Consider the following 3,592-nt stretch of genomic DNA (forward strand, 5'->3'; position numbering starts at 1 on the left):
ATTTTTTAATAACTAATTTTATTAACTAATTTTTCTGATTAATAACTAATTTATTCGCTAATTATTTACTAATCTCTCAGGTTTTATAGAATGCGTACGTGAGTTTTTAACACGTCACGCAGAGATTCTCTTTTGTTTAGGACTCTCGCGTACACGAGGGAGGTGTCGCATATGTGACCACCTATTTTTACACCCATGCGTACACGGGAGAGAGGCATGCGTACGCATGACCCCTGTTTTGTTGAAAACTTGTTTTTCTTCACTTTTAAGGGTTCTCTAGCTTTGTAAACTTCTTTAACTTCTAGTTAAGACTCCTAGCTTGTAATTAGACTTTAAGACTAGTAAAGATGAGTTAGTGATTTAAATTGGTGATTTTTCGTTATGAGTTTAGAAGATGGAGACTTAGGTTTCTGAAGTACTGTGGATGGACTAGTTGGATAATTTGACGGAGTACTATATTGATGATGAACTTATGAACTTAAGGAATTGAGGAGTTGTCTCGAACTTGAAAATGAATGAGTATGGTTATGTGATGCGTGAGCATCTTTTTTATATATTCTTATTATTTTAGATATTTATTTATTGAGATTTTATATATTCTTATTATTCTTATTATTGAGATTTTAGTGTTTGAAGCCTATTTGGACAATAGTTTGACGCGCATTGTGGTTCTATTTATTTCAGAAAAAATCCGAGCGAGTTTGACGGAGTTCGTGCAGAAGAAAAAGGAGCAAATTTGATGCTGCCAAGCGGGCCTCAAATGCCGCTACTGGGCGTTTGGCGTCGAACGCCTCGTAACGTATGCAACCGGTCTCTTAGGTTGGCGTTAAATGCCACGACCCAGCGTTTGGAGACACCCCACCAAATGTCTAACTTAAGGACTTAAACTAAAAGTGCTAGGTGGGAGACACCCCACCATGAAAAACTCTTTTTATTTTCTCTTTTGTAAATATTGGTAGAATAGGTTTAATTTCATATTTTGTTTAGTTTGTTGAGTATATTTGGCAGTATAATATGTTAAATAAGGTTTTAGGGTGTTTTGGTAGTTGTTTGGAGGTTTGGAAGGCTTGGTTTGGTGCAAGAACTTGGAAAAATTTTGAAAAACAGAGCACCAACGCGCGTGTGCGCGCACCTGGCGCGTGCGCGCACCTCAAGCATTCTCGACCATCCACGCGGACGCGCCATGTACGCGTACGCGTGGATGCGAAAATTCCACCCCCAGCCAAAAACCCGAGAGTTAGGCTTGCACTGTGCGGACATTGGGCCTAAGGCACAAACCAACCCGCGCGTACATGCACCTGGCGCGTATGCGCCGTTAACACTAATTGCGCAATGCATGCGTACGCACGCTGTGCGCGCGCGCGCCGATAGCCCCACCTACCCCTCTAGTACAAAAACCAGAAAGTTATGCCAATTTTGTGCCTATTTCGTGCCCGCGACTCACGCGCAGGCGCACTTCACGCGTCCGCGCTGATCGCCACCATCATCAGGCACGCGCCCGCGTACTGTGCGCGTCCGCGTTGCAAAAAAAACGAGTTTTTTTTTCTCATCTTCCATTATCTTTTGTCCATTGCATTCGCATACTTTTATTCTTTGCATTTTCATTTTGTTTTCATAGCCTGCTTTTACTTTCTTTTTTTTTTTGAGCTTCTTATTTGAATAGTGGTGTTGAATTTTCTTACTCAATTGTTGAGAATTTCTTGGTTAATCTTGGTGCTTCTTGACTTGTTTGATATTGTTGGGTGATGAAACTTTTAAATCAATGCTTACTCTTGTATGGCTCTTATATTCTTTGTGCATTGATATAAACTTGCATGCCTTTCATGACCCACTCTTTCTATTTGAACTTGATGCTTTTGAGTGCTCTTCATGCCTTGACTTTACTCTTGCATCAAGTGTTAGTTAAGATGCCTTTGCCTATATTGCTCTCTCACTTACATGCGTAGCTAACATGTAGTGAGAACCTTACTCGTATTTGGCATTAGCCTCGCCTATGTTCTATTTGCTTTGATTTATTTGTTGTAGGCTTAATTTTCTTTCTTCTTCTTTCCTTTTAGGTTGGCCACCAAGAGGAAAGGAAAAGCTTCTAAATGGGGCAACAAACAAGTACTTCCGCACAACCTTTTGAAGGAGCTCATCAATTGTAGCAACCCGTCCACCTTACTCTTCTTTGCATGCACCGAGGACGGTACAAATTTCTAAGTGTGGGGAGGTCGTCCGACCGATCTCCATGGGTAACAATTTCCTGTTTCAACACCAATTTTTAATTTTTGTCTTAGTTAGATTAGTTGTTGCATTGCATGATAGATTTCATGTTAGTTAGAATTTGTACATATTTTACCACTTCTTTTTCTGTTAGGACTACTTGGTTAGAGTGATGATTTGTTTTCCAAGAAAAATTATTTTTAGGGAACCCTACCAATTTGAAAATTTTTTCTTGTTGAACTTGCTTGAAGAATTTATTTTGGAACATGGTTTTCAAGCTAAGAATACAAGCATGTGAGTTTTGAGCCCAATTGTGTGGTTACATCACATAACCACTTATTTTCATTCTTGTGTGCATTGTTCTCTTTTTGTGATTGTAATCTTTGATTTGTTTGATTCTTTATGTCCATTATTCCATGTATACATGCATTTATATGATTGAGGCCATCATTTCTTATAGCTCACTTACCCAAATAGCCTACCTTTCATCAACCATTGTTAGCCAATTTTGAGCATAATTAATCCCTTTTGTTCTTAATATTAGCACATCACTACCCCTAAGTGAAAAACAATAAATATCCCTTAATTTGGATCTTTGATTAGCTTAGGCTAGTGAGGGTGTGTATCATTTGGGTATGAGAAACTTGGGACATTGGTTGAGGTAAAAGTGTAATTTTTATTTTTGTTAAAAATATTGGGAATTGGGTACATATTCATGCACTATATGTAAAACCATATGCATTGATATATTTGTATATACTTTAGAAAAAAAATGATAAAGAAAAAGAAAAAGAACATATATATATAAAAGAAAAAAATATATAGAAAAAAGAAAGAAAAAGAAATAAAAAGGGACAAAAATATCCCAAAGTAAAGTTTAATAAAAATCAATGCATGTGGAATGTGAATTAAAGAGAATGCATGAGTATGTGAAAAAGTGGGAATCATGGGTAGCTAGGTTGTGTATTAGAATTGTATAGGTTGTTATATGTATTTGGTGAGAGCTTAGGTTAATCAAAGATACAAATTTCAAGATCACTTGACCATATGCATCCTTACCTTTACCCTAGCCCCATTACAACCTATGAATAAGTCCTCGTGATGAATGTATGCATGCATTGAATAATTGTTGATTGTTAGATGAAAAACAAATCATGGAAAGCATGATTAGAAGAGAATTGAGTGATCGACCCTATACACTAGAGCGACTAGAGCGGATACACTTCCGGTGAGGGTTCGATGCTCAAATCCTTATTCCCAGCTTTCATGAGCTTTCTTATTGCAAGTCTATTTGAACTTCATTTTGATATTTGAATTGGTCAAATTTGTGAGTCGTTATATGACCTTTGCCCTACTTGCTTATATATGTTCTTGGAGATTGATTTAC

This window comes from Arachis ipaensis, chromosome B03 (assembly GCF_000816755.2).
Source record: "Arachis ipaensis cultivar K30076 chromosome B03, Araip1.1, whole genome shotgun sequence".
NCBI classification, from domain to species: Eukaryota; Viridiplantae; Streptophyta; class Magnoliopsida; order Fabales; family Fabaceae; genus Arachis; species Arachis ipaensis.